Genomic DNA, 11,146 nt, shown 5'->3' with positions numbered 1-11,146 from the left:
AGTAAAATGCATTATGCTGCGTTCAGACCAAACGCAATTTGAGCATTAGGGCCGTCTAGCACTGCCTTAGGCCTTTCGACCATTTTGAGCGTTCAACACATTTCAACTGACTTCAAACACAACATTCGCTTGGTTTCAGCAAATAAAGCAAAGACTCAATATTTTATCCATCATTGCTCAAAGTAACCGGGGAAGGAAAAAAAAAAGACAAGAGGCTCTTCCCAACGCACGTCTAAGAAAATAAAGCCAAGCCACTCTCTCAATTTTATCCACTTCTGCACAAAGAGGCCAGCAACATAAAACAGCGACTCCTCCCGATGCGTGTCTAGAGCAAGAGGTGAAGCGTTTGACTTCAAAGGGCACACACGTCCAACTTGAACCGTCGGCCGCTTTTTTAATGCATGAACGCATTTAGTCTGAACGCAGCCTTGAGCTGCTTTGCTCTTCAAGCTAGCATAGCTAGTGTGAAATGCTAAAGTTTCTGTCAAGAAAAAGACAGAAAGAACCTCCAGTATCTGTTCTGTGGAGGACTCGGCTGCACAAACCCTAAAAACTGCTAAAATCAGAAGGTTTACGGTAGCATTTATATAACAATAATAAAGTGGGAAAAAAACGTTCTGAGTGTCAATGTTTCTTTAAGTATTTTTTCTGTGTAGTTTGTGGGCTGGCAAAGGGGATCACGAATCAGAAGCTGATGCCGTCTTTGGGGTCATGACCTGGAAAAGTTTAGGAACACAACATTTCAAATTAAAATATATCAGACCAATACAAAAACTAAACATTTTTGTATAGAAATGTCAAACTAAAGACACCTACCTAAAAGCTGTTATCAGCTGAAGGAGATAGAGAAAGAGACTGAAAAAACACGGAGACGCAAATCCCCTCAGAATGTGAGAGCCTTATTAGATGTTTAACATGAGAAAAACAGAAAATAATCTGCAGCTACACCCTGAATTAAAGCTAGTTACAGATCTAAAGCAGACCCCAAGTGCAAGTGACAGAGCTGTTGTTGATCTAACACAAACCTCCCAGCAGGAAGCTGCAGGTAAAAGACTCCTGCTGTATATTTTACTGCCCTCATGTGGCTTTCGCCTGCAAACAGCTCACACATCAGCAGGGCGCCGCAAAATGTCAAACAGCAACAAAGAGAAAGCTAAAACATTAGCAGCTAATGCTGCACGCTCAGTAAAGATTGGGCCTTGGTTGTAGCCAGGCCCTGCCGTCTGTCCTCTCGTCTCTTTAATGGAGTGTGAGTTTTCATGCCTGCAGGCGGACGCAGCCGACACAGAGAACCAGCCGGTGAGGCGTCGGATCAGAACCGTCTTCTAGGTCAGAGCAGCGCAGAGCTGTGGGGGCAGGTGCACAGACAGGCTGATGTTCCAACCGAGCAGCAGAGCAGCAGTCTGTGTGTCACTTCACCTGCAGCGCGGGGTCGAATCATCAGCAAGTCACTGCAAGTCAGCACCATTTTATTTTCACAGAGGGACAGAGATGGAGGAGGCGGCGACATGCTGGTCATAAACGCTTGGAGGCAGGAACAGATTAAAACAGACTGCAAGGTGCAACACGTTGCCAACAGGCTGCTGAGGAACGCTGGTGCACACAGCGGGGGGGAGACAGATGACAGTATGAATATCTCTGAGGTGTCGTCTATAAGTGCTGATGACTGTTCATAAATTAGCAGGAGCGAGGTGAGTGGAGGAGAGACGTCTAAATGAGTGAAAGCTGCGTTCAGATGACGCGGCCGCCCAGCAGGACCTGGTGACTCACTGAGCTCCGGGAATTATGTGGAACCTTTCCCACCATGCAGTGTGTCAGGGGACACAGTACAGTGTTGCACTGTGGCCACGTCTCTGCTAACATGTCCCTACGGCCAAATTATTCCCAAACTTTTCTAGAGGTACCATCATTTTTGCCCAGGCTTCTTTCATTAGTTTTTTTTATTTTATGATTCTGTTCACTTACAATTCAAAAACAATGTCTGATTTTCATTGGTTAGCTTTTTGTTAATGTGTATTTATTATTACTCTTGTCAGTTTTGAGTTACTTCAGTAACTATTTGGGGATTTTGTTACCAGAGGAATACCAACAATTTTCTCCACTTGTTGTTACGTTCTGTTTTACGTTTTTCAGGTCCTCCAGAAGATGGAATACTTTTTTGTTTATCAAAGAAGACGTGGACTCTTCCACCTTCTGCTCCCTGAAAAGCTCAGGCACAGCCCCAACTCTGAGAAGCACTGCAGCAAGTCCTGTTACAAGGCCTGGGACTAAATGTGGCAGGAGCAGCTCCGGCGGCTGGAGGGAGGCTCTGCTCACCACACTAGTTTCTCTTGTAGAGGAAGTCGGGGAAACCCAGAAAAAACATGGGAACATGTTGAATAACCTGCTGAGGCAGAAATCTGCTGCATCACTTGAGGAACCACCTGAGGAAGTCGTGTTTCCTGTGACCACAGGGGACGAAGTCCTGGACATGAACAAAGAACTGCCTGACTGTGACTTCATGCCTGGAGATGTAAGTTAAAAGTTGACTTACAAAATTGAAACAGTGTGCAGGACATCAGGCACATAGGCTGTGAAACAACATAGACCCATGATAACTCGATAAATTAGTTTCAAAAAAATCTGTCTCAGGTATATTGATACCGAAATGTTTTCATGTAATTGTCATCATACTCAACGTCGCCATTGTCAGGGAAATTGGAGGCACATCATTGGATGAGTCAAAAAGACGAATAATGGCATTTCTGATGTCATATGAACTGATGCTGCTGTAAAATCTTTTTGGTTGTCATGGGAAAATCTAATAACAGGACCTTTGATGTTGTGCTGGCCAATAGCGTTGTTTTAAAAGTGCTTTATAAGTTAAATTGCATTATATTGTATTGTGTGTTGTAAATATGGTTGGAGTTCTTTTCCCCTGTTTTCTTGCTTAAATGTTTATTATTTTTAGGTTGCTAATGTTTTGCGTGTCGTCAGTAATCTTTTGTTTTATGTATTCACATGGTTTTGTTTCATGGTTCTGATAGATGACATGTTGATTACTTCAGATCTCTGCAGACATTTTTGCACTATGACGTTACAGATATCTAAACTCCACATTTAAATGTCCTGAATATTTACTTCTCAGGTGATGTCACACATCCATGAACTTTGAACCTTACAGCCTTCTTGAAACAGCATAAAACCAGCCCCAGCCTCCTTCCTAACTTATCCTAACAGTTCCTAACAGTTTAAGTACATTACAACTATTACTCGATTACAATTTTTAAGTACTCTGCTGACCTCTGTGATAAGATATATATCAGATATTTACTGCAGTACTTACTGCCAAACCAACAAAATTAGTTTAGCTAATGTAGCTAAATGTAGCTAAAGCTTCTATAATGCGCTCTGTGTGCACAGAGCGTATTATAGAAGCCCTATGTAGAAGCTCTGCACCTTCAGAGTTAATTTTTAAAAATTATTTATATTAAATACAATAAGGCATTTGGCACGTACATGTATATAGCCTATATTTGGACACTTGTTCTAACCATAATCTGAGTTTGAAATGAATTTAAATGTCATAAAATGCTTAAAATGTACTTTATTTTGAAAAGCCAACACCACTAGTGCTGAGACAGACTGGCGACCTGTCCAGGGTGACCCCGCCTTTCACCCGAAATGTAAGCTGGAGATAGGCACCAGCACCCCTCTAGACCCCACTAGGGACAAGGGTATGTATGGATGGATGGAACGAACCACTGGTGTGTTTCCCAACAGCTAGACACCTCCTGCCTTTCTAGCTGCACTGTTTCAGGGGTGGTTGAGGTTTTATTAAACAATAAAGGTAAGAATTTACAAATAACGAGGGATCCTATAAGGTACAGGGAACCAGGAACTATGGAGCAATGGAAGAATCCAGCGAGGATCCAGGTAGAAGGATGGAACTACAGGCCAATCCAAGGACAAACATTTCAGTCAGAAGCCACCTTTAAATCAAATGTATGCTTTTCTACATGAGCAACCATGCTCATGTATTAGAATAGGACTGTCAAATTCCACATATATAATAAATTCACCTGCGCTCTCCATCTAATCTGACTAAATTTGAGATATAAAAAAAACAAGGAAAAAACACGTTGTCATCTAGCCTAGCAGAGTTTTATTTAAACCTGCAGCTGTAGCCACAGCAAAAGGTGGTTCAACAAAGTATATTAACTCGGAGACGCTGCACACAAATGCTCACCACACTTTTCAGATTTTAATTTGTAAAACATGCAGTTCACAATTACGCACTCCTTTATTTTGATCTGATCTGTCACATTCCATATTAATACAGGGACGTTTTGATGTTTGTGTTACAAGAATGGAGGTGAATGTCTGACATCACCGTGTCTCTTTCCTTTTCCATCTATCTGCTGTTTAGCATTTCAGCTTCATCTTAGAGAAACAAGCGATGCCAACATTTAGAAGCAGACACTGGACACATTGTATAACAGGCAGGAAGATGAAAAATGAACCTGAGAGCTTGAAAGAGCACACACGGGTTCCTCACAGCACACACACAGAACAAGCTCTCTCTTAAAAACCAGGTTGGGCTGCAACTGCACTTGGTCTCCATGGCAACAGTTTTCCACCATCCCACCCCTGACAGGTTCCAACTTTGATGTGTGATGATTGGGACAGCCTCATCTCAGCAGTTAATGAGACTGCAGCTCGACTTTTTAACTGGGTTTCTTTGCAGATTGGGCGAAGGGAAGGCGAGAGGAAGAGGAGGGTGAGGGTTCAATGCCAGAGGCAGAGCATCTCACATTGTCTATTAAATTCATCTACTCAACTCTTCTGTTGAACAAAGCCATGTGAAGGGAATAATAGAAGCACAGTTACTGAACCAGAGGAGTCTGTTTGACACAGCTGAATAAGCCTTACCCTCACTGTCTCTTTTTCCATCCATCAGTACAACTTGAAGTCTTAGATCATAACTAGAAAGTGCGAAAAGAGGCATGAAAATAAAGGATTTATATTTGTTCAAAATGGATAATGCAAAAAGTGAGCCAGCTGAGCTGAAAAGGGCAAGTGATGAACTGACACCCCCCACACAACGTGCCCCGCCTCGTACCTCTCAATGTGAACACGTTGACTGTAATTAGCAGTCACACATCAACACCTCATCTCTCCTCTGCCTTGTTCTGGTGACGGTCTGTCTCTCCTAAACTTCAAATCCAAGAGCTAAAACCTCACTTAGCTCAGTGTTCAATGGCACATCCTTCTACCATGCCTCCACCAGGCGCCAGGAATGTTTAAAATATATAATGCTTTAGATTGGCGTTCATTTGTGCATTTGAACTGCACCAGAGTTCACTTCAACTGAACTAACACCTAGGTCTGTAGACAGGACTGAGTTCATTTTTTTTTGGTCCACCTCAGAGTTTGATTGTGCATTCACACCTGCAAAACGCACCAGACTTTCTGTGGAAACAAACTACAGTTTGATTAAAACGAACCAAACATGGCCGGTGTGAATACACCCTAAAGTTTTTATTCAGTGCTTCATCTTGATTCATTTTGTGTAACAGAAACCCACATAACAATCAGTTGTATAGCACGCAGCTGACAACCAGCAGAAAGGAGATAAATAATAGACATCAAAAACCACCCTTGCAAATTTTCTCATCCCAGTGATTCCAATGTGAAAAGCTGATCTTTGGCCGTCTTATCAGTGGAGACAGGCGACAGGAGGAGAAAAGCATCTTTAATTACTCCATTGTATCTCAGAGAAATGGTTATGCAGCTGGAACAGTATCCACAACATTCATTATTTGCTTCAGTTGGTGATACAGAAACCAATTAAACAGGTCCCATTATCAAAAACTTCAAACGCAGACAGAAGAGTCATCAGAAATGGTGCAGCAATCTAATCAGTACTGCTGAAACAACGCTTTTATCTTCTTATCCTACAGATATAGAATATTTCAAACAGTTATTCTACGGTAACATCAATTTCTTAGATCTCCAAATGCACTCCTACTGTAAAGCCGATGCTAAAAGTTAAATATCAAGCAATAAAAATGGCACCAAAATCATTTATCTCATAATTCTGTCCTACTTCCCCATTTCTAGTGTTATTAAAGAGAAAACGGCACAATAGAGTTTCCTGTTGTCCACTGCATTCCTATGCCAGAGACTGTGACATTTGGAGGATAATATGCATAACGTTGCACATGAACAGCAAGTTAGAAGCTCAAAATAAGTGTGTGGTGCCACTCAGAGCCCATGTGCTGATTAATTGGAATGCAGTGCACACCCCTCTGTTCTACACAAAACGGCGTGCTCACTCTTGTGGATGATGCAGGCGACCGCACACACCCAGTTATCGTTTCCTTTATGCTTCAGGCTGCAGAGTTGGATGCAGCTTCATGCTGTGGATTACTGTTGGGGTTCCTGATCTTACATGTGGATGTAACAAACACATCCAGGAAGAAAGAGTCAGAAGAGTATTAATGACTGATACTGATATGTTAAGAAACAACCAACATCAGTGGATACTATTGCATATGCCTGTATATCGTGCACCCTTATATTTATCAGTTAATCAAATATAGATCATCTACCAGCCCAGACAATAAAAGTTAGAGGCTGTCAAAAAAGTTTTCATATAAACTTACGTTCACTGCATAAGTTGAAAAAGTTCGATTGGCTTGATTAGAAACAAGTTTCTTTGGGAGAAACTTGTTTCTAATCACCTTGGTCTGCACACTGGAGTATGAAATGTTCTGAAAACAAACTTGATGTCATACATGCTGATGTGCTAAAAGGTTCACATGTTTTCCACTGCGTAACTTGTGTCAATCTCTGAAATGTGTTTTCGAGAACTCTTCTATGGGCTGGATGCATGACAGGCAGTCGAACTGAGGGGGAACAGCAGCACTCTGCAGTCTGCTCTAGCTCCGGCTTAAATTGGCTTCCTGAGACTCTACTTGTTTTCTGAGTCTCTGCATTCACGGACACAAAGGGCTGCAATTTGTCCAGCAAATGACCAATTTATTGAGAACAAAGTATCTCCACTAAAAATCATAGATGAGTCACTTCCAGTGGTGAGGGACAGTGAGGATGTCATTAGTGGAGGAAGGTGGTGGGTATATTGTGTTTTATAGAAGCACAAAAACTCGAGAGCTTCATTTTCTCATGGAAAATAAGATCATTGAAAATTCTGAAAGACTTCAGCTTCAAGTCAATCACTGTTGTAACCATCACTGTTAGCTTAGCTGATTGCTGAAAAGCAATCAGCTAATTTTAATTTTGAAATATGTAAAAAATTGAAAAGTTGGAGTCAAGGGGATGGAGTTCACAATAGCTGAATTTCCATTATAAATGTGCACAAATCTTTTAACTTGTCCGTATTCTGCTAATGTGGGAAAATCAATTTCACAATGGTGATGTTTCAATGAAATGAGAAATGAAATTAAAATCACATCCATATAAACAGTTACATGACATATATTCATAATTCAGCCGTGGTGCTAGCCCTCATCACGTATCAGCCAATCAGAGGAGACATTGGTGTCTTATTCAGGCATTGGAGCAACAAGTGGCCACATGCGATACCTCATTCTATAGCAAAAATTAGTTTTTGTTTTTTTTCAAAATTCCATTTCCATTAAGCGAATTTATTTTTGTCAATTTAATTTGGGCAATTGTATGGTTCATGTTAAAGCAGATAGAGTTCTGCTCCTTCTGGGTTGGATACATAACTTTTGCTTGTGCATTTTGTTTTCATATTTAAAGATAAGCTGTCTGTAAATAACATTTAAATATTGTCAATTTCCCTTTCAGTGTCAAACTTCTGTCATCCAGAACCGTGTACTCTTGGTCAGTTCACATTTTCCTGGCATTGCATTAGCGAGATATTAAGTGATGGTATTACTGGGCATCTGAGCAGATATTAGCAGCATTAGTTTTATGGGGCTATTGGAGTGTATGAATCATAGATTTCAAGTTTGATGTATAGAGTTTAAAAAACGTTGGCTACTTATCGAAACCCCAGATTCTAGGAGTATCGGCGCAGCCCTTTAAACGTAGCGATTAAGTTGCTGTACAGTAAATCATTCATTCCCTCTATTTTGCCTCCATTTCTAGTCAATGAACACTTCAACAATCTGTAAACACGACTATGAAATATGATCTAGAGCCACATTATCGTAAAACAGCTTGCTGTTAGGTGCGGCATTTCACTGAGTGTTCTGTTTGGGTCAACAGACAATTAAATCACTGCAATTATCCCAGCCATCAACCCTCTCTATCGGCTCCATAATTGCCTTTCGGATTGGAAGCTTTTAACTGGGACAGCTGCGACATTATCAGACTCAGACCTTTTTAAATGAGGTGGCATTTTGAACAAAAACGGCCCTTTCCAAGTCCCATTGTGTGTCTTTTTGATGTCAGCATTTTAGTTTGCCACCAGGCTTTGTTGGGGAAAGAGCAACACCTTGCTATTGTGAGTGCGGGCGAGGTGATGGTGGCTGTGAGTCAGTGATCAGTGAGGGAGACCCACCATGCCAAGCTGTGCATGACAGCGTAAAGTACTAAAGGCTCTTCAGTGGAATGCCAGAAGGCTGCTGCTGATTGGCCGTGGTATTTTCTGTGCTGCTGATGACTTTGTGTTCGTCTCAGCAGGTGACTGTCACACAATGTGAAGGTGTGTGAACGTAACACTGGAAGAGGAGAAAAAAAGGAAACAATAAAGATTTTACCTCCTGCTCTCTGCCATTTCTCAGTGTGGCTGTTCCACAAGTGGCGGAAAAGAAATGTCAGTGGCCGTGTTTCCATTAACCATATAATTGCGAATATTGAAATTACAAACATAAATACACTTAATGGAAATGCTCACGCTTTTTGCGTTGGAAGTGGTTTTTTCGGTTATATAAAAGTAGAATTATTTCGCAAAATTGCAAAGGAAACTTTTTTTTTTCCCAGCACGAGTCATGTGATCAACAGCTGGATGTTACTGCTGGCAAAAACAACAAAGAAGAAGTCAGGGAGTAGAAGGAGGATGTTTTTTTCAGCTGCATTTTCTTTCTAATATTTAGAAATATTCCCTACAAACATCAATATGAAAGGGAATCTGACTAAAATCTTACACAAATTTTAGAGTTGCACTCTACAAAACAAATTAATAGGTGAGTCTGGTGTAACTAAACAGCCAAAAGGTGAACCCCCCCCTGTTTTAAAAAATATGTTTGTGGCTGTAATATAAAATATGAACAAAAAAATCACATTGATTTTTGCAAGCCAAATTAGTTTTTACAAAAATACTTCTGGATAAAATCTGGACTTTTTGTGATTTCCTTTTTTCCCTGCTAACAGGCGGCAAAGGGAATCAAAGACTGCAAAGTCGCCGTCAGATAGCATCTTTCTCCACCTTCTGAACTCTTGTTCTCTTTAAATGCCTGTTTTCACAGTAACTGCCTTTTGGTAGCTCTCCCCTGGAAGCTTTCTCTTTCCTCTTCTGCTTGTCTCCTCTTTCATCTTATCTGTCTCCTCATTTTTCTTCCTTCCTTCAAAGCTCCTCAGAATGCCTTTTGGCACCTTTCCAATCTTCGGCTTTTCTTGACTAATTTCATAGTGTGTGCTAAAACTCTCTAGCCATGACTGAGATTGTTGCTGGTTGGATGCTGTTCTCCTTATCCTACACAACAAACAACTGATCCGTCATGTTCTTCAGGACTTTGTTTGTTATTCTCAGTCTGTGTTTGGTCTGGGTTCTCTTTAGTTTGAATTTTTGTAAACTAATTGATGTCTGGCCATTTTAATTGGCAAAAAAAGATTGAATGAAGATGAGAAAGGAAGGCATATGCAGTGTTGTATAGTAACGAAGTAAAAATACTTCACTACTTAAGTATATTTTGGAGTACTTCATACTTTCCTCGAGTATGAAAATTTTTGATGACTTTCACTTTTACTTCACTATATTTCCGAACTTAATCGCGTACTTTTACTCCGATACATTTTCAATGTGTGGTTTAGTTACTCGTTACAAAAAAGTGAGAGAGAAACGCAAGTGTTTTGACCCCACCTACTGATTGACTGCAACAAAGTCGGTAGCCTACTTGCCTGGGCTTGTTCATCACCACCAATAGGATACACCTGTTTCGCTTCTCCCATTAAACACAAAGCAAGTCTCGCAATCAGCAGCAGCCACATGGAGGAGGAGACGGAGACCACAACGACTGCAACTATGTCGGACACGGCTCCAGGGGAACCACCAGCTGGTGATGAGAGCCCATGGCCTTATTTAAACACAATACACTCTTTCGTGGGTGTTAAAGATTCGTCGTACCGCATGCAGTGTATGTTATTCCTGCCCGAAGATGTGGAAATTCTATCTTACAAAAACTCCCCGTCCAACTTGAAGAAACACATCGAGGTAACGTCTTATGAAATGGTTATAATCCTCCTGTTTCAGTAACTATAGCTTGGTCACTAGGCACTATTGTGAAATCTTGAGCATAACGTTACCTGTATAAATGAACTTTGTTTGGCATTGTTTCAGTTCCACACGTGGTGTATTTAGCTTAGGCCTAATGTTGACTGTAGCAGGCTACCTAGACTCCTCTGTTCAAGGGGGGACAGAAGCCATAGCGATAGCAATTTAGACTAAATTTAACGAATATAGGAAAGGCATGCAAGTTCAAAACCACAAACCATTAACATGTGCTACTCTTTAAAACTGGAACAATTTATTAGCAGGTTTAATTTTGCCTGCACTTGGTTGTGTACATTATTTTAAGTGTATTTGACAAGTTTACCAAAATATAAAAAATGTCATTCAAACTGCATTTGCCTTGTTTTACTTTTTACTTGTACTTTTCATTACATTACTTGAGTACATCCATTTTTACAGTAATTTCCATACTTAAGTACAAGAAGTTTCAGATACTTTAAGACTTTAACTCAAGTAACATTTCAGTCAGTGACTTCGACTTTTACCAAAGTCGTATTTTGGAGAGGTACCTATACTTTTACTTGACTCTGAGATTTCAGTACTTTATACAACACTGGGCATATGTCTAAATGATAAAAGTTAGGATTAATTAAAAATGTTAGAGAGATAAACAGAGGGGAAGAAATAATAATAATGGTGATATTGAGGGTAGGTCATATGTAT

The 11,146-nt window shown here is 40.5% G+C and overlaps 1 long non-coding RNA gene across 1 annotated transcript; it reads left to right on the top strand.

Annotated features, from left to right (window-relative positions):
• The first annotated feature begins 764 nt into the window (after window positions 1–764).
• On the top strand, window positions 765–2,823 carry LOC116723934 (uncharacterized). The gene is made up of 2 exons (XR_004340073.1): window positions 765–1,900; window positions 2,134–2,823. It is a non-coding gene; the product is annotated as an uncharacterized LOC116723934 (long non-coding RNA).
• Window positions 2,824–11,146: the final 8,323 nt, after the last annotated feature.

Source organism: Xiphophorus hellerii, chromosome 8 (assembly GCF_003331165.1).
Source record: "Xiphophorus hellerii strain 12219 chromosome 8, Xiphophorus_hellerii-4.1, whole genome shotgun sequence".
Classification (NCBI taxonomy): Eukaryota; Metazoa; Chordata; class Actinopteri; order Cyprinodontiformes; family Poeciliidae; genus Xiphophorus; species Xiphophorus hellerii.
This window is presented reverse-complemented; position numbering and strand designations above follow the sequence as displayed.